Source organism: Lygodium microphyllum, chromosome 28 (assembly GCF_053477565.2).
Source record: "Lygodium microphyllum isolate KBCC chromosome 28, Lygodium_microphyllum_v1.1.10, whole genome shotgun sequence".
Classification (NCBI taxonomy): domain Eukaryota; kingdom Viridiplantae; phylum Streptophyta; class Polypodiopsida; order Schizaeales; family Lygodiaceae; genus Lygodium; species Lygodium microphyllum.
In genome coordinates this window covers 127,360,305-127,380,843 of record NC_141162.1, presented here as the reverse complement: position 1 = coordinate 127,380,843, position 20,539 = coordinate 127,360,305, and positions in this window count along the sequence as shown.

The window sequence follows — 20,539 nt, the reverse complement described above, 5'->3', positions numbered from 1 at the left end:
AGCGTTCCAACCTGAGTACTAATGGCTACCTCTCACATAGCCGACACACCATCCATATCTATGGGTTTAGTGAGCTTACCTCCATGCCGTTCGAGTTACCTCCTCTCCCGCGCACTCCAGTAGCTCCACGATCCAAGTGCAAGCTTCAAGCAAGCTCCATCCTCAAGCTCCACGCTCCAAGCTCCATTGCCACGAGCAAGACAAGAGAAGAGAAGAGAAGAGAAGAAGAGAGGAGAAGATGGAGAGCTTCTCCTCCTCGGTCCCTCACCCTCACACACTCACTCCCTCCCACTCTCACACTCCCTCTCTCAAGCACAAGCTCAATCAAGCAAGAAGAAGAAGAAGAAGAAGAAGAAGAGGAGAGCTACTTTTGGCCACACACAAGAATGAGCTTCTCATTCACTTTTCAACTTTATATACAAAACCCTAAATCCCTTTTGGACGGTCATCCCCTTTTCCCTTTTTTTACATGGCCGGTCGTAGCCTAGGCCCTTTTTCCCATTGTCCTTCTATCTTCCTAGATTCCTTTCCATCGCCCGTCTACATTTACAAATTGCACGGGTGAGAGCCCAACGCTCTTTTACAAGATTTCAGGGTGCGCCTTTTTATTTTAAAATGCGCCTTTCTCCTTTTGTATTTGCCTTGGACTTTTAAGGTTGCCCTTGCACTTTTGGCATTTTCTCCTATTCTTTCTTCAGTCGGGCTACCTTTTTTCCGCCTTTTTCCTGCGTCTTTTTTATTTCCTTTTGCTTTCTTCGTGTTGGGGTTAACAATTACCGACTACACTAGTCGACTGGCACTATAACTATGCCAGCTGTAAATAGGTGTAACAAGATGGATATAATAAGTAATGAGTCAGTGGCCATATGTGAGTCATAATGACCACCGACATGCTAAGTGTAGACGTGTGGACCCATCTAACCAGGTGGTCCATCATCAATGTCCGCATGTGTTGAGCTTGTCATCTCAACACTCCCCCTCAAGCTCAACTGCATCTCTGTGACTCCAAGTAAGCTTCTAAACTTTTGAAGCTTCTCTGTACCCAATGCCTTTGTGAAGATGTCAGCTATCTGATCCTGTGTGCTGACATACACCAAGTCAATCTCACCTGTTAGTACCTTCTCTCTCACAAAGTGGTAGTGTACCTCAATATGTTTTGTCCTGGCATGGAACACAGGGTTCCTAGCCAACTGTATACTGTTCATGTTGTCACAATAAATGACAACTGGACCTGCCACTTGCACATCCAAATCAGCCATTAACTTTTGTAGCCATACTACCTCACATGCTGCAACAACAGCACCTCTATACTCAGCCTCTGTACTCGACAAAGCAACTGTAGATTGCTTTTTGCTGCTCCAAGCAACTGCTGCACTACTAAGAGAGAACATGTATCCGCTGGTAGATCTTCTATCAGACATACTACCAGCCCAATCTGCATCTGTGTATCCAAACACATGTACATCTGTACCTGCCTCATAGAAAAGTCCATAATGTAATGTGGACTTCACATATCTCAATATGCGTCTGACTGCATCCAAATGTGGCTTTCTAGGTACTTGCATAAACTGACTCACAAGACCAACAGCATAGCTCAAGTCTGGCCTTGTAATAGTCATGTAGATCAAACTCCCCACTATCCTCCTGAACATAGTAGGGTCTTCTATCTCATCCCCAACATCAGCACTCAACTTTACATTCTGCTCTAACGGAACTGAAAGTGGTTTGCATGCTGTCATACCATACTTGGACAACATATCCAAGCCATACTATCTTTGGGATAGCCATATACCATCATTACATCCGATCACCTCAATGCCAAGGAAGTACCTTAGCTCACCTAAATCCTTCATCTCAAACTTCTTCTTCAAAAAATCCTTGACTTCAGCAATCCCACTATCACTATCACCTGTAATAATCAAGTCATCCACATAGATGACTATGATTACCAAACCTACATCTCCCTTTCTCACATAAAGTGAGTGATCAACATCAGAAACATAAAAGCCAATATTGACAAGATACTCTCTAATCTTGTCAGACCATGATCTAGGTGCTTGCTTAAGCCCATAGAGCGCCTTCTTCAACCTGCACACATACGTGGGATGCTCTAAATCTTCATAACCTGCTGGCTGATCCATATACACTTCTTCCTGCAAATCAACATACAAGAAGGCATTCTTTACATCCATTTGCTGCAACCTCCAACCTTTGGCTGCTACCAAAGCAATCACACATTTGACAGGTGCCATCCTAGCAACTGGACTGAAGGTTTCATCATAATCTATAGCATATGTCTGGGCATAGCCTTTTGCAACCAGCCTAGCTTTGTACCTACTAATAGAACCATCTGCATTGTGCTTAATCTTATAAACCCACTTACATCCAATAGCTTTCTTGCCCTTCGGCAATGATACTAGATCCCAAGTCTTATTGGCCTCTAATGCAGCCATCTCCTCATCCATTGCTGCATCCCAATGAGTATGACCAACAGCATCCTCAAAACAAGTGGGCTCAACATCCTCAACTAGTTTCACCATATAAGCATAATGGTGAGTTGCATAACCTTCAAAACCAAATCTTTTAACAGGGCATCTTACCCTGCTAGATATGCGTACCACCGGATCACTCAATGGAGCCTTTACATTATTATGTGCTCTTTGTACACCTGGTGTCTTGACAGAAGGAATACCAAGCTCATCATCTAAGCTCTCAGAGCCACTGGAGTCTCCATCAAGAACTGTATCAATGCCATCTGCCACTTTATTCTTTCCTTTGTCTTTACCTGTAGTGCTACTAGATGCACCTGAAGATGTAGAGGTACTCCTTAGTCTCCCAGACCAAGGACTAGCAGATGACGTTTCTGGTCCACTAAGAGTCCATGATTCTTGCTTTTAAGCCTGCACATGAGTGTCATGATCATCATCATCATCCAATGCATCACCACTAGATGCATACCAACTGCTCATTTCATCAAAGATGACATCCCTGCTCACTCTGAACTTACATATGACAGGGTTATAACAGCGATACCCTTTCTGCTCTAAAGAGTATCCAATAAAGACACACTTTTCAGCCTTTGGATCCAGTTTCTTCCGCAACTCATCTGGCACATGAACAAACGCAATGCAGCCAAACACTTTCAAGTGTGAAACATTAGGCTTCTTACTTGTAAAACATTCTTCGAGGGTCATACCATGAACTGCAGTTATGGGAGTTCTGTTCATAATATAAACAGCAGTATGAACAACCTCAGACCAAAAATGCTTAGGCATATTCTTTTCAGCCATCAAGGCACGTGCAACTTCTGCAATATGCATGTTTTTCCTTTCTGCAACCCCATTTTGCTGTGGGGTATACCTGCATGTAAACTGTCTCTTTATCCCATGAGACCTCAGAAAATCACTGAACTCATTCGAGAGGTACTCTCCCCCTCCATCTAACCTCAAGGACTTTACTTTCAAGCCTGTTTCTCTTTCAACTGCAGCCTTGAAAGTTCTAAAGTGCTCAAACGCTTCACTCTTTTCCTTCATAACATATACCCACAGCTTTCTAGAACAATCATCAATGAATGTGACAAAGTATGAACTGCCTCCAAGAGATACATTTTGTGCAGGCTCCCAAATGTCTGTATGCGCAACATCAAGGATATTTCTGCTTACATCTCTGTCATGTGAAAAGGGTTGTCTTGCTTGCTTACCAAACTGACATGCTTCGCATACCTTATGAAATTCTGCAACTCTAAATGTAGGCAAAAACCAACCCTTTGGACTGCATTAATTTCAACCTTTGTACATTTGCATGTCCTATGCGTTTGTGCCAAATTTCAATATCTGCAACAACACCTTTTCCTTTAGCATACATAGTAGCATTCATAGTAGAAATTCCAGCATCCAGAGTAAACATATGTCCAACTCTACTTCCCTTTGCTACCAACTTGCACTTGTCATTGAAGTCTTCTACAAAACAGCCCTTTGCATTAAATCTGACTTGCAGCCCTTGCTCTACCATGCGACCGACTGACACCAAGTTCTTTGTAATAGATGGCACATGTAATACATCTAAAAGACTCTTTGTCTTACCATCATACAAGGACAAGGGAAATTTTTCAATGTGTGAAATTGGGTGGCATGAATCATCACCCATCTGCACATAACCTGCATTTTGTAAATCCTGCATCTCTCCAAACCATTCTGCATGGCTGATCATATGATTGGATGCACCTAAATCAATATACCAAACATCATCATGTGTTCCCTTTCCTGTAACAGCATTCAGCATATGCTGCATAACAAATAGATGTTCATTTTTGTCTTCATTCTGTTATGAAGACGATACGTAGTTTCTTGCTGCAACTTACCACTGCGAATATCATCTTTCTTAGCATAACATTGGGCTCAATATGATCTGTTTTGCCACAGTAGTGACACACAATAGCAGAGTTGTTAGAGCCTCTGTTCTGCCATCCACCTCTTCCTCTAAAGCTCCCCCTGCCTCTAAAGTTACCACGACCTCCTGAAACCTGCATATCGCCAAATTGCTGATTCAATCTGTTTTGTTGGTTGTCACTACCATGTCCTGTACCACGGCCTCTTGAAGAGAACCTGCCACGTCCCCTTCCTGAACTGGAGTAGAAAGCTTGGACCTGTTCACCACCTTCTTTAGATGTCTCACTCTGCATGTTGATCTCTTTAGTGATCATAAGGGAGACCAACTCATCGAAATCTGGAAATGGCTTTTTAACATATATGGAAGTTACAAAAGACTTCCAAGCCTTTTCATTGTTAAGTCCACCCAAGGTAGACGACACCAAATCATCATCATCGGGCATTGCATCAATCGCTACCAAGGCATCTGCAATGCTCCTTACCTTCAGTGCATACTCATTGATAGACATCTTCCCTTTCTTCAATGTATTCAACTCTTGCTTGAGTTGAATCTTTCGTGCCTTTGTATTTACAGAAAACATACTTTCAAGTATGGTCCAAGCTGCATATGAATTCTCTGCATTTCTAATGTGTCCCAACATATTATTGTCAATTACTGCAGACAATCAATACATGACCTTTTTATCTTTTGCATTCCATTCCTTCTGTGCCTTTGTCTCTTCTGCAGTTGGAGGATCACTCACCTCCGGCTCCTTTTCTTCACCTGAAATAAACTCGTAGAGGCCTTTTTCAATAAAGAAGTTCGTGACATGAAACTTCCATGATGGGTAATTGTTCTTGTCGAGCTTCTCAATGATGGAGCTTCCACTGTTCTCTGCCATTATCACAAAACTAATACCAAACAACAAGCAAATCTTCTGCAACCTTCGACCTGTAGTGCACAGCAATACACCAGACAGCCTTTTTCACTGTCTACTCAACAATACATGCAATCTGCAACCTGTTTGCAGATAAACTTTATGTTTTCTTCCTGCAAACACCTCAAGAATTATAGATTCGCAATCTGTAAAATGTGCATCCACTTTTGGTCAAAACAACTAAAATCACAGTGTATCCTGAAACTGCTATCCGCAACCTTGAGGCTCTAAAATGGGGCCTGAAACGGCCTCAGATGCCCAAAATAACTGCGGAAAAGCCCTAAAGGACCTATCTGCAAAATACACAGCGCCCTTCGTGCACACCAAATCTCATTGCAATCTGAGATTTTTGCTCGACCCTGCTTCCGGTGCCTCCACAGGCTCTATCCGAGAGAGAGAGTGGAAGAATGGGAGAGCTTCTTACCCGTGGCTTGCTTACTCGAACCTTGCTTCTTCTCCTTCGCTTCAGCCTTCGAAATCAGCCTCTCTCAGTGGCGCGGCTCTGATACCATGTCAAGAATCGCGTGGTGGGGGGACTTGCTCAAGATGCTGCGCGGAACACACACAGAATGCACAAGGAGAAGCTCACTCAAGAGACAAGAAGAGAGATGGAGGTCAAAACGTTTTCTTGCTGATTTCTTCTTCTTCTTCCACACACTTTACAGTGTACACAAAGTATAGATAAGATACAACATAAAGGAAAGTGGCCTACTAAGTCAAACAATGCATAACCTACTACACTAGTCGACTGGCGCTATAACTATGCAGCTATAAATAGGTGTAACAACCTAAATATAATAAGTAATGAGTCAGTGACCATGTGTGAGTCATAATGACCACTGACGTGCTAAGTGTAGATGTGTGGACCCATCTAACCAAGCGGTCCATCATCAATGTCCGCATGTGTTGAGCTGGTCATCTCAACACAAGCCCCACTCCAACCATCCTCTCGAAGTGGAAGATCTATCATTGAAAGCTTCATGTAAAAGGCAAACTTTTGCAATTGATAGTGGACAAAGAAAGAATGGTCCGGAGGAACATACTCCTAGAAATGCTCAAATGTTGACCATAGCAAATCCATCCTGGATTGTAATCTTTCCACTTTATCTTGGAACAAAGGACACAAGGTAGCGTGTCTCTAGAGAAATTCCAAGTCTTGCTTTGAGAGAGAAGGAATCAGTTGAACATTGGGGCTTGGAGGAACAGACCGTGACTGTGTCAGTTGGTCTTGCAACTGCTTGATTTTGGAAGTTTGTGATTCCACTATGTCATGAGCAGTCTGTAAGGTTGAGAGTTTTGCATCTAAAAGAGTCTAAAACTCTTGCACTTTGTTGGACATCCTCTCCTTCTTCTCTGAGACTTTAGTGACCTCTGATTGAGCCTTTGTTAACTGAATCTTCAAAGAAGATATCTCTTCTCTTTGAGTCTCAATCATTTGGGTTTGTTGCTCCATCTGCTTAAACAGATCTGCAAGTGTGTCTTTAGCAGAGGCTAACTCTGATGTTGCCTTATGCAACTGGTCTTTGGACCGCATCAGTTCTTTATAAAAGGAAGCATACAGTTGTTGAACACAGGCTGCCACTAAAAGTTCAATCGAACTCTGGATGTCTTTACAGAGAAATGGAATGGCATCTCCTGACACTAGACCGTTCAATGAAGGGACTGATATCTCCAAAGAACCCTCTCTATGTGCTCTAAAAAAATTGTTACATGTGAGATAAGCAGGAAGGGCACTGCCAGATGTAGTAGGAATTGTGACTGAAGGAGCTTTATCTACAACATGCTTCAAGCGCTTTCACTGAATGACCAGTGGAGGAGGGGAATCAAGATTCTCTATATCAATAGGTTCTGACTCTTCTGAAGGTGGAGAGGAGGTACTGGATCAGATGGAGAAGGTGGAAGCACACCCTTCTTTAGGCCTGAGTATGTCAAGAAAGCATACATGTAGGATCCATATGTGACGTTTGTGACATTTCCCCTGGTTACTTTGACCAAATGTTGATCCATCTTTGTAAGTAGGTAAGTGCTCCAATCAATAGCCACTCCTTTTAACACCATCCTGAAAGCTGTGAAGAGCTCTTTTGACAAGTAATGGGATGGTGTTTTGGCAGGCATAAACCTGTCTTGGACAAACTGACAGACCAACTTCCACATAGGATCAATGATCATGGAAAGAGAGACTCCTGAAGTGTTGATCACTTTCTTGACATCCAAAATTTCTTTGGTCTGCTTTTGTAATAGCTTCAAAATCTCATCGTTGGAGAATAATTGTCTAGTTGTAACAAAGGGCTGTCCTTTATAGAGAAGAGACAGAGCCTTCCCTAACCCTCGGGGTGTTAATGTCATGGAAGAACCATGAACCAAGCCCGACTTCTTGCTGTATGAGGCAAGGAACTTAGCACACAAGGATGGATCATCTCGAATCAAGGGAAATGAAGCAACCATAGAAGTCGCAAATCATGCTTTCGCTATAGGCTTAAAAGTTAGTAGGGAAAAATAATCCCTACTGACCAGGGGACATACTGGATAGGAGGAGGAGTGTGAGGCACCATTCAGATGGAAAACACACACCACAACACAGACAATCACAAAGAATGCCTACAAAACAACCAAAGGGCTATCAAAAAGGAATCAATAAACAGAAGGACACACATACATAGACGTAACTAACCCATTTACCACCCCAAATAATACACATCCTAGAAAAAATTCGGCCTGACCTCTACACATATGCGATCAAAAACTTCATGCGATGCAACAAACAAGTACCCAAATCCCCGTATCAGGCAAGAAAGAAAGAACTACACACCATTCCCGTAATCGTAGCACATAGATAAATCATAATACCATAAAAATGTACCTCAAGACCGGACCATAACCTTAACCATCAGTGTGAACTAAAAGACTTTTACGCGCCCATTCCGCAAAGCGTGTTTATTAAAAGGGAAAAAAAAAGTGCAGTGAGGGAGATGTATTTTAATGAAGGGTTCATTTTAAGAAATTATTAACAGTGGGTGACATTTTATTAGGTTATAAACCTTAATAAGAAAACGACGGCTCCTTAAAATTTTAATTACAATTTATTAGGGTGAAACGGTGCTTTATCGAAAGCCGGACTACGATTCCCAGACTGGGTCTCTAAATGCAAATTTCTTAATTAAAAATTAATAGTGATGTGGAGCGCTTTTTTGCCAGCACGTGCTTTTTTGGTGACGGCTGGTTCATTTCTATTACAAATTAAGGTGCCTCTTAAGAGCACGTAGCGCATGCAAAGTGAACGGCTAGTTGATTTTTAAATTATTAAATTGTGTGTTTAGCGCGAATGCGCATGGAAAAGGTCGGTGAATAAAGTTCATTTCAGTAATTAATTGTGGTTAAGGGGGTAATGAAAATAAATAAAGCTCACAAAATAAATACTTGGTAGGGGTATCTATGCAATGGACTGAAGGCGCACTGAGTATTTCCCCAAAAGCAATGAATCCAATCAAACAAAAACAAAGACCACTGATGACTGAAAAAAATAAAGCACATTAGTGTTTTTTGTTTTTTTAATTATTTTGTGTATTTTTTATTTAATATTTTAAGTGTGTTTGTTTTGTGTCTATTGTTGGGTTTGGTTAATTTGTTTTGTTATTTTTATTTTTTTCTATTGTGTTGTGTTGTGGTTTTTTTTTAAAGAATTAAATGAGGATATATAACACATGGATATATTCTGAAGTATAAGAATGAATTTTCAACTATTTAGCAAGTATCCACAATATATGTTAATTCAGCCATGATTTTCAGCTGATTTGTAGAATTTAAAATGAATTTTTATGATGGATAGTATTAAAATTAGGGTTTTTTTTCGCTTCAAAGAATATTTTTACCTTTTATGGAAATATTTTTAGTTGAAAAATTAGTGGAAAAAAGGGTAGGAGATTTATGGAATTTTTGAATTTATTTTTGTATTTTTACTAATTTTTAATGAAATTCACTCTTTTTTATGTAATTTTGATGTAATTTTCAGATTTTAAATATTTTGTAATTTATTTGTTTTAATTTTCACCTTAAAAATATTCCAAATAATTGCAACAATATTAGTAAATTTTCAAAAAAAATCTCAAATTTTTAAGAATTTAAATGTATTTTTATTTTTTTTAAAAATATTTGTTCTATTGATTTTGATGTATTTTTTATATATTTGCGGGTTGGAAAATATAAGGTGGTACCTGGGCTACATGTGAACAGCGAAGGAACGGCGGGTCTGCAATCTCCATGGCACGGCCAAGTCAGAAGCGTGTCCTCGTGCGTGAACACCCGCAAGCACACCCGTACGCAGCAGGAAAAAGAACGGAAGAGAAAGGCAGGAACGGGGGACTAACTGAGTAGATTAGGTGAATTAGGTTAGCTTAGTCAAAGAAATTCGATTAAGTTAATTGAATTGAATGAATCAATTAAGTGAGTAAAATCAGGTTAGTTGGTTAAGTGAGGTTAGGTCAGGTCAATTAAGTCTCGTTAGTCTAGGTAGGTCAGTTAAGTTTGGATAAGTCAGGTCTGGTTAGGTTAGTCAGGGTTAGTTAGGTTAGTCAGGTTTAGTTAGGTTAGTCTTAGTTAGTCTAGGCTAGTGAGTTTAGCTAAGTTAGGTTAGTCTAGTGTGGTTAGTCTAGTCTAGTTAGGTCAAGTCTAACTAGGTTTGGTTAGTTAGTGCTGGTTAGTTAGGTCAAAGCAAACTAGGTTAACTAGGTTAGGGGATTAAACTAACTAGGGTCAATGGGTGGGGGATTAACTAACTGTGGGTAAGTTAGTGGGGGGTCAACTAACTATGGGTAAGGTAGTGGGGGGATAGTCAACTGACCATGGTTATGTTAGTAGGGTTAACTAATTGTAGTTAGGTTAGTGGGTTAACTAATTGTAGTTAGGTTAGTGGGGGGTCAACTAACCATGGTTAAGTTAGTAGGGTTAACTAACTAGGGTTAAGTTAGTTGAGGGGGATAGTCAACTAACCATGGTTAATTAGGGGATTAACTTAACTATAGTTAATTAGTAGGTGAACTCGCTATAGTTAATTAGTAACTAACTAGGGTTAGTTAATGACTAACTAAGGTTAGGTAAGTACTAACCAGGGTGAAGCTGCAGCAGGTGGTGGTGGGGGAGGAGGAGGAGGAGGGGGAGGAGGTGGAGGAGGGGAAGAAGTGGTGGAGGTGGAGAAGGAGGAAGAGGAGGGGGAGGGAGGAAGGAGGGAGAAGTGGTGGTGTTGGTGGTGGTGGAGTCGGCCAGAGGCCAGGCGGGGTGGCCGAACACAGAGGGCGGCGTCACTGCGGCGCTGCAGGGCAGCGGACTGATGCCAGGAGGCATATTTCACGGTGGATTCCGTAAACTTTGTTGACCGAGGCTCATACACAAAGTGGATTCTTTGTGCGAGAAGATGATGGGGACGCATATCCTTTTCGGGCGTTTCATTAATTTAGTGTGTACATGGGTGATTCCATAGCGGGTGATTCCGCAAAATACATATTAAATTAGTAAACGTTTATGAGTTTAGAGTGCGCACTCGTGATAAATTAAGGTTAGGATTGATTTCTACCCAGTTGATTTATTTATGTAGCTGAAGACTGCTAGGTATTCACTTTTGTCGATTTAATTGTATTATTTTACTAACGATTGTGAATGCTTCAGTTAATGTGTAGAGATAGCAGCAGTGGCGGAGGAAAGCATTGGAGGATAGCGTGTATTCGAGTTATCACTTATATTTTGATGGGCGCATACCTTAGGCATGGCGCCTATATTTTGTCGCGCCTATCTATTAAGGCGTTTGATATTTATTTATTATTTTGTATGCGCATGGGCGCACGATTATGATATTTGTATTTCGACATTGTATTGGGTATGCCTGACTCTTTGGGCGCCAGCCCATTAGCTTTATTTCTATTTTGTGCTAAAGCAAACTCAAAAGCCAAAAGCATGCTATTTTGTAATTTGGGCTATTATTTGAGCTTGAAGATGATTAATACATAAAAATACATGCTTTGTGGACCACTCACACAAGGCATGGGGGGAGATTGCACCCAATTGGTCTCTTGTTCATGTCGTGCATGCTTTCTACCTTGAGTTTTGTGCAAAAAGTAGAGTTTTTTTGTTCTTGGGGACCTTCCAGCGCTCACTACGCGAGCATACAACATCCGATCTGTGCACCAGTGGTATCAGAGCGAAGCTGAGATTGAGAGCTTCCAATCACTACCCATCTTGCGCGAAGGCGGAGCTCCTAGAACGATCGAGCTCTAAAGTCAGTTTCATCGTGAATGGTCGATACGAGTGGATTCTTGGCGGTCAAGAACCAATGTCTACAGCCTCTGATCGAAGGACCGGCCTGGGGAAGTAGAGGATCACGTCAATATCTCCCTATTCAAGCCGTTTTACTCAGACAAAAGAGATAAGCTTTATCTCCTTCATAAAGCTTAAAAGCTTAAAAACTAAGCTTTTAAAAAGCTTAGCATCATAAATTTGAAAATCGGCGGCATCAGGATCTTCATGCCGTGATTTTCGAAGCTGAAAAACGCACCCCCCTAAAATTCGACGTGATCTTTAGATTAAGCTCCAAGCTTAATTAACTAAGTCTCAAGTCACAAGAATCTTCAAAGTTTGTCAAGTACTTTAAGTTCTGTAACTGTGCAAGTCCTGCAAGTCAGCAGAGGTCAAAACTGACTTATGCCAAAAACTCCCATAAGGATTGTTCCTACGCAGAAGCACTGAACTGCAAAGTTGTTCCCTGGAAGACTCTATTCGCATACGCAGACTTGGTGAATCGGTTTCAATATACGTAGAAGGTCATACGTAGATTTTACGAAGACTTCAAATCCCACAACTGCAAAAGTCGAAGACCGTGAAAGCCAAACAAAAATCTATAAGCCTTGTACACCCGACTTTGAGCTACGCTCATCCCGCTAATTGGATTTTGAGAGTGTGAGATCTTTTGAATTTTTACAGGATGACGGAACAAAATATGGATGATTTAATGGCTGAAGGCGATCTTCCTGAACCTACGATGGAACAAAAATTGGATTTAATTATGATGCAGTTGGATGAAGAACGAAGAGCCTGGCAAGCCTTGCAAGTTCAATTGGCCAATCTACAACGATCGACTACGGACAAAGATGGACCACAACTTGAAGATCTTATCCGACGAACCATTGATGTGACTCTCGAAGCTCAATCCATCTGCAAAGAAACAAAGATAAGTAAAAGAAATTTCAAATTCCGTACTTTCAATGAAACTCGAGATGGAAAGACCATTCTTGCATTCATCAGTCAGTTTAATGATTACTTTCATGAAGAGACATGCGCTGAAAAAGATAAAATTAAGTGTGTCACTAATCATTTAGTGGATAGAGCATCTCTTTGGTGGACTGTGGTTCGTAAGAGCATAGATTGTCCCACTACTTGGGAGAGTTTCAAAAAGAAGTTTATGCAGAATTTCATTCCTTCACAATTCCATGAAAAAGCCATAAAGCAATGGGACCTTCTTCAGCAAAGAGATCGTGAGCCTATTTTCCAGTACACCGAACGCTTTTGGAATGCCTTACTCCAACTACGCATGCTTGAAGACGTACCTGAAGCGACTCACAAGCGCAAGTTTATGTCTGGATTACTTGGGCATTACTACGTTGAAGTCAATATGTTCAAGCCTGCAACCCTTGAAGACGCAATTTCTTTAGCTCATGACACTGAAGACAAGATTCGAGGAAGAGACAAGCATCCACAACAATTTCAAGCAAATGGTAACTATGGTCCTAAGCAATTCAATTCAAATTTTAGAAAATTCAATCAAAGTCGATTTCCTTCATCATCTTTCCGTAAGTCTTGGACAAAACCACCTCTTTTGCCATCAAATACCAATCAAAACCCTAAGCCATCTTCACAGCCAAATCCTAATATTCCTAGACTTCCTGCCATTGCAAACAATGTATCTAAAGCCAAACTTATAGTGTGTTACAAATGCCATCAACCTAGACATCTAGCAGCCAATTGCCAATCGAAGAAGCCACCTGTCCATATCAACTATCTTGGAGTAATGGAAGATGAAGAACATGAGGAAATGCCTGACTTTACAAAAGATGAGGACGGCATTACTACTCCTTCGGATACTTTACCAGGCATGCCAACTCCACATTCTTTATTGACAATGAAATGTTTAGTGCATGGAAAAGAAAAGATTATTTTGCATGATGATGGTAGTACACATGATTTTATTTCTGCAAAGTTAGTGAAAGAATTGAAATTACAAACTATTTCTATGCATTATCGCATCAAAGCAGCATTCTTAGGCATAAGGTATAATGGAACACAAGAGGTGCATGATTTAGAAATTCAAATTGGTGAATACACTGAAAGAAGCAATTTTCTAGTTGTACCATTACAGTCCGGTGATATTATCCTAGGTATGCCTTGGCGTCATCAGCATAATCGTGACATAGATTATTCCACGCATTCAATTAAAATTCATTTTCAAGGAAAACACATTACATTGTATGGTATGCACGCATCCAATAAATTTCCACTGCTTACTCATACTCAAGCTAAACGTGCATTACACAAAAGTAGTAAATCTTATCTAATTTGGGTGAATGAACTTCAAGCTAAAGGAAAACATATGCACCCTAGGCATAAAGAATTCCTTGCACAATTTAAAGATTGTTTTGCTGAAGATTTACCACCTGGACTACTCCTTCAGGTCCTGAAGACCACAAAATAGATTTAATTCCTAGTACACAACCACCCTGTAAAGCCCCATATAGGCATAACCAGATTGAACAGAAAGAAATTCAAAATCAAGTTGAGGAATTATTAAACAGAGGATTAATTGGACCTAGTAGTTCTCCATTTGGCGCACCTGTTTTGTTGGTAAAGAAGAAGAATAATACTTATCGCATGTGCATTGATTATCGTGCCCTAAATAAGATTACTGTAAAGAATAGATATCCAATTCCTAGGGTAGATGATCTTATGGATAAACTACAAGGTTCTGCCATATTTACTAAAATAGATCTTAAATCTGGTTATCATCAAGCGAGATTAAATAAATCTGATATATTCAAAACTGCATTTAGAACACAAATTGGTCATTATGAATTTCTAGTGATGCCTTTTGGATTGACTAATGCACCTGCTACATTTAGTAGAGTGATGAATCACATATTTTTGAAATATTAGCATTGTGTTATAGCATTCTTTGATGATATCTTGGTATTCAGTAAAAATGAGAAAGAGCATTATGAACATCTGTCTTTGGTTTTCAAGTTGTTGAAAGATAATCAATTGTATGCTAATCTGGAAAAGAGTGAGTTCTTTCAAATAGAAATTGAATATCTAGGTCATATTGTGTCATCAGAAGTTATTAAGGTTGACCCTAAGAAGATAGAAGCAATATCAAACTGGCCGATACCCAAAAATGTGCATGAGTTACGTTCTTTTCTAGGACTTGCTAGTTTTTATAGGAAGTTTGTGTGAAATTTTTCATTACTTGCTTTGCCTTTGACTAAACTTTTAAAGAAAGGAATTGTTTATCATTGGTCTGATAATCAACAAAAATCTTTTGATTTATTGAAACATGCATTAACCCATGCTCCTGTATTACAACTACCTGATTTCAATAGACCATTCTTTTTAGTAGTTACTGATGCTAGCGGATCTAGAATAGAAGCCGTACTTATGCAAGATAATCATCCCATAGCCTATTCTAGCTGTAAACTGAAACCATCCGAACTTAAATATTCCACATATGATAAAGAATTGTTAGCTGTTGTACAAGCTTTAAGACAATGGAAACATTACTTAATGGATTCTGAGTTTATGATTAAGACTGACCAACAAAGCATTAGACATCTCCTTAGTCAACCCCAAATATCTGACCGACATATCAAATGGGCAGCTTTTATTTAGAGTTTTCATCCCCTTATTCAATACCAACCAGAAAAAGAAAATGTAGTAGCCGATGCTTTAAGTAGAAGAACGACTATTCATAATATCTCTGTCATATCATTTGATTCTCTAACTCCTATGAAAGATACTTATTATCAGGACATTACTTTTCATGCTGATTGGAATAAATTAGTTGGAAATAACTGGATTCCTATTGATTCATTGTCTTACAATGATGGATTCATGTTTTATGAAAAGAGATTATGTGTTACAGTTCCATTTAGATCTTTTGTTTTGAATGAGATTCATTGTCCTCCATATCAAGGTCATAGAGGTATTATATCTGCTTTGCGTACATTGACTGAAGATTTTTATTGGCCACATATGGACATTGATGTGTCTAACTTTGTTTCTGAATGTTTGGTTTATCAAAGAGTTAAGAGACATCATGGTAAACAGTATGTTTACTTATGCCTTTATCTATTCCATCAAGACCATGGAAACAGATTTCTATGGATTTTATTACTGGTTTACCTAATACTAAAGCTAACCATGATATGATTTGGACTGTTGTAGACATGTTTAGTAAACAAGCATATTTCATTCCATGCAAGAAAACTTTAGCAGCATCTCAGGCAGCACAATTATTTTTGAAAACTGTTTTCACTAATCATGGATTACCAAAAGTTATTATTTCTAACCGTGATTCTAGATTTTGTAATAACTTTTGGATTACTTTGTTTGCTAACCTAGGAACAAAGATTGATTTTTCATCTGCATTTCATCCTAAGACTAATGGACAAACAGAAGCCACTAACAGTACTATTTTAGATCTTTTACGTGCTTACACTATTTCTAAACCACAGACATGGGATACACATTTGCATTTGCTGCATTTTGCATATAACAATACACCACACACAGCCACAAAGAAAGCACCGTTTGAAGTGATTTATGGTTATAGATTGTCTACACCTGTTGTATCTTTATCAAATAGAACTCAGAGTGCTGATGATATTGCTAACATGCACACTACTATTTTTGATGAGGTTAAAGACATGATTGCCAAAGCCCAGCAATCATATACAAAACAAGCCAATAAGAAAAGACATGCCATGAATTTCAAAGTTGATGACTATGTTTGGTTAAGGATAGAAAAAAGTAGATTACAAAGTGTAGATAAACACCCAGTTGTGAAATTAGCATCTAGATTCTATGGACCATTCAAGATCATTCACAAAATCAATGACAATGCATTTAAGTTAGAACTACCACCACATTGGAAAATTCACAACACCTTTCACATTAGTTTAAGTTGATGGGGACACCTATCCTTTTCGGGCGTTTCATTAATTTAGTGTGTACATGGGTGATTCCATAGCGGGTGATTTCGCAAAATACATATTAAATTAATAAATGTTTATGAGTTTAGAGTGCATACTCATGATAAATTAAGGTTAGCATTGATTTCTAACCAGTTGATTTATTTATGTAGCTGAAGACTGCTAGGTATTCACTTTTGTCGGTTTAATTGTATTATTTTACTAACGATTGTGAATCCTTCAGTTAATGTGTAGAGATAGCAGCAGTGGCGGAGGAAAGCATTGGAGGATAATGTGTATTCGAGTTATCACTTATATTTTGATGGGCGCATACCTTAGAACACCATATTGGGGAATATGGGAATTTCCCATAAGTTTGGGACATGTGGTCAAATCTTTGGATTTGTCATATCTTAAACACTATAACTCCAAATTGAGCGCTCTGTAGCTCAATAGATTCCATTTTTCAAGAGCTTTCCAATGATAGGTCACATCATATGGTTTTGAGAAACATATGGGCATGTTATCCGGGAGCCACCTTTTTAGTATTCAAAAAATGGGAATTGGGAGATTCCCAAACTCACTAATATTGTGTTTTAGGCATGGCGCCTATATTTTGTCATGCCTATCTATTAAGGTGTTGGATATTTATTTATTATTTTGTATGCACATGGGCGCACGATTACGACATTTGTATTTAGACATTGTATTGGGTATGCCTGACTCTTTGGGCGCCCGCCCATTAGCTTTATTTCTATTTTGTGCTAAAGCAAACTCAAAAGTCCAAAGCGTGCTATTTTGTAACTTGGGCTATTATTTGAGCTTGAAGATGATTCATACATAAAAATACATGCTTTGTGGAGCGCTCACACAAGGCATGGGGGAAGATTACACCCAATTGGTCTCTTGTTCATGTCGTGCATGCTTTCTACCTTGAGTTTTGTGCAAAAAGTAGAGTTCTTTTGTTCTTGGGGACCTTCCGACGCTCACTACGCGAGCATACAGCATTCAATCTGTGCACCATAGACGAAGGGCGGCCGACGGGGAGCCAGGGCAACAGATGGCAACGAGGGCATTGAAGGGCGGCCAAGCGGCGGGCGTCAACATGCGCAGAGGGTGGCTTCCACGAGCGTCGACGGCGTCATGAGGAGGCGTGGGAGGGCGGCTGAGCAGCGCGTACCGGGCCAAAAGAGGGGGGGGGGGAGAGAAGAAGGAGCAAGAGGAGATGGAGAAGAGGAGAGAAGAGAAGAGGAAGGGAAAGAAGCAGGGAGAAAGAAGGAGAGAGGAAGGAAGGAGAATGAGGAGGCGCCACGAACAGTAACAGGTAGGTATGTTCTTTTTTGTTTTTGTTTTTTTTTTTCTTGCTTGGTTGTGTTTTCTTTTTCTCTTTTTGTTTTTGTAGTGGTGTTGGTTTTGTTTGTCTCATCTTGGGTTTCCTTTTTTTTTAAATTTTTATTATTTTTGGTTTATTCTTGCTTGGTGGGTTTTTTTTCTTGTTGTTCTTTTGGTTTTTTTTTGTTTTTTTTTTTAAATTTTTTTAGTAGATATATATATATATATAGTTTTTGAGGTTGACTAGGGTTATTTGGTTTTTTTTTTGTTTTTTAAGGATTAAAAAAATGAAAAATGAAAAATGGAGGGGTAAAAAATACACCCCGGCCCGTGCGCATGCGCGGGCAAGGATTAAAAAATTTGCAGTGACGGGATCAAATGGACAGGGATGGTGATGCGCTAGCCACGGATGCCATGGGGCATCCCGAGGCGCGTAAAACCAAAAACATGCGCGTTCACGTGCGAGGCGAGAAACACGGTCACACGAAAAAAAGGAAGAAAAATTAATAAAATCCAAACCATTCGCCGGATCAAAAATCCGTAAAAAGGAAAAATGTGCTGGGAGATTAGGAAAAAATGATGGAAACAAGCAACATGGGTTCCGGGGTAAAATTAGGGTGTTCACATCGAAAAAACGCAAAAAACCAACCCGAAAACACATACGGGTATTAATATCAGAAAATCCGCACATTAGAATGAAGTGCGCAAAGAAGGAAAATTGTGCAGAATAAGATTGTCAACAACCCTATCATGACAAAATGCAGTTCCGATTGAGATAGGATGTGTTCATATGGGAAAAACCCTAAAAATAGGCCTGAAAATTAACTCGAAAATTAATACGGAAAGAACCGTGTGCCGGAATAGAGGACACTAAAATGAAAAAATGTCCAGAAGAAAGGGATTCACAGGATTGACACATCAAAAATCAGTTGGAAAGGAATTAGGAGGGGTTCACGTGGGAAAAACACGAAAATCACACCAAAAAATACTCGAAAAAATTAATAACTAAAAATCCGAGAGTCAGAAGAGGGGGGAGGAAAAAGGAAAAAGGGAGGGAAAGGCTAGCAGGACACGGCTGTTAAATTAAACTGGAATTTCGGTGAAAGGTGAAAAATAGGCACAAAAAAGGTCCGAAAATCCGTAAAAAATAATAACGGATGAACTGTGCATCGGAATGACAGGGAGTACAAAGAAAAATTGTCAGGGGAAAGGGGTAGGACAGGCCTAACACATCAGATCAGGGTTCCGAAGCAATAAAGATGCGTTCACATGGGAAATCGTCCCATTTACAAGAATTGTTTAAAAAATTAATAACTTAAGAACTGTCTGTCGAGACAGGGTTTGGTAAAAAGGAAAAATAGGAATTTTGAAGGGATGAACAGGGCTGTAAGGTTGAAGTGGGATTCCGGTGAAGGTAGGGTCCATTCGTATGAAAGAAGCACAGAACCAAGAATAAGGGCAAATGGTCAAGAAACAACCCCGAGGACAGGGTGAAATAGAACGGAAGGGTGGGGAAGGGACCCCATTAGGGTAAAATGAAGTTACGGCATAGATGCATGATCAAAACATGGTATATACATGGGGGTATGCATCATCGACGCGTAGGGAGGCATCCCCACACTTAAGACCTTAGTAGGAAGGGTAAACCGGATAACAAGGACCTAATACCACACATCAGACCAACCACAAACGTCCCCACACTTAAGACATGACCGACACTGAGAAACAGAAGGTGTAGGGTTAGAAAAACTTGGCCCATATTATCGACGAGGAATGTCGACTATCGAGGTTGCGTCTGGTGTCGTTGTGTTGGCTGGAGGAGGTAACAAGATGTCTTTATAGCACTTGGCCAACGTCCTTTGTGGCAGGAACCATGTGACAGCACTCAGGGAGGTAGAGGATTGAAGGAATCACATGAAATTCGGTGATGGTGAGGGATATTGGACTCAACTCACGATCACTCAAATGGATTGAAAGAGCAGTCACTCGCCCCATGACTAACATCACTCAAGGAAATAATGATGAAATCCATAGCTCACACCCGGTTTAGGAATCAACAAGGGGATGGTGCAAAGAGAGTATGCCAAGGTGCACAATTGATGGTGCATCAGTGCGTCCAACCCCGTCTGCCATAGGTGCAAGGAGGAAGGCCAGGGAGCCTTGTAGTGCAGTATACAGAACAGAGTGACGTGTCCTGTGGCAGAGACCAACCCGTGGGTGCATAGGGAAACCGGAATGTACCTTACTCCAATGGTCGTAACATCCCTCAATCCTCACCTCTCGATAATTGATTGAAGAAACACCAGTCACACTCAGCCCACCCTCTGTCTCACGCTTTGTTGAAAGATACAAAGGGCAGCCCATTCCTGAAACCCATGATGTAATCCTCACCGACATTGGTGCAGATGTTGTATGCTTTATGCACTTTTGATGGTGCAACTGTGCATCCCACTCCTTTGCTGGCATACAGTGCAAGAGGGAAGGCCAGGGAGCCTTATAGTCCAGTGCACAGGAACACATCGTGCATTGTGCATTGAGTGGCCTATCCCATGCATGCAACACTCCATTCACACATCTCACCTCTCATTTGATTTGAAGGGAAAGACTGGTCACTCATCCCACCCTCTATCTCACTCTTTGATAGATACAGATGGCAGTCCATACTCACGTCTCCATCCTGTTA